Below are 479 nucleotides of genomic sequence, written 5' to 3' on the forward strand. Positions count from 1 at the left end.
AAAGAAGGAGTCGTTGGAGGCTATGGACTGCTGGAAATACTGTCCCATGCTGGTGTAGGGATGCATGTGAAAGTATTTCCAAGCATGATTTCATAGGCACCATCCATTAAAGATAAATATAAAATATAAAAGAACAGGAATTATTACTAGTCCTGTGCCACACTGAAATAAAACAGCAGTATTAAAAAAAAAAAAAAACAATAGTTGTTTTGTATTTATCATATCCCGGGAGTTGCATGTTTCCTAGCCAGATTCGTTTTCTTCAAAACAAGGAGCATCACTTCCTGCACAAGCCCTACACTTTAATGGCAAGAAGTACCCTGATCGACTTGCGTTTTTAAGTGTTTTTGAAAGAGAGAAAAAATGCTCCGGGCCTTTTTCTTGGGTCGGGCTGGGTTGATAACCAACAGTTTTTTTTTATGTGGCCTAACCTTTTTCCTTAAATAATTTCATTCGTTTCGTAAATCGGTAAATTGCAG

General features: G+C 37.4%; 1 protein-coding gene across 2 annotated transcripts in view; it reads right to left on the bottom strand.

Annotated features, from left to right (window-relative positions):
• The window catches only part of LOC119587789, a 122,239-nt gene that overhangs the window by 16,416 nt on the left and 105,344 nt on the right, over positions 1 to 479 (bottom strand). The gene's annotated exons all lie outside the window — the stretch shown is intronic.

The sequence above is a fragment of the Penaeus monodon genome, chromosome 23 (assembly GCF_015228065.2).
Source record: "Penaeus monodon isolate SGIC_2016 chromosome 23, NSTDA_Pmon_1, whole genome shotgun sequence".
NCBI classification, from domain to species: Eukaryota; Metazoa; Arthropoda; class Malacostraca; order Decapoda; family Penaeidae; genus Penaeus; species Penaeus monodon.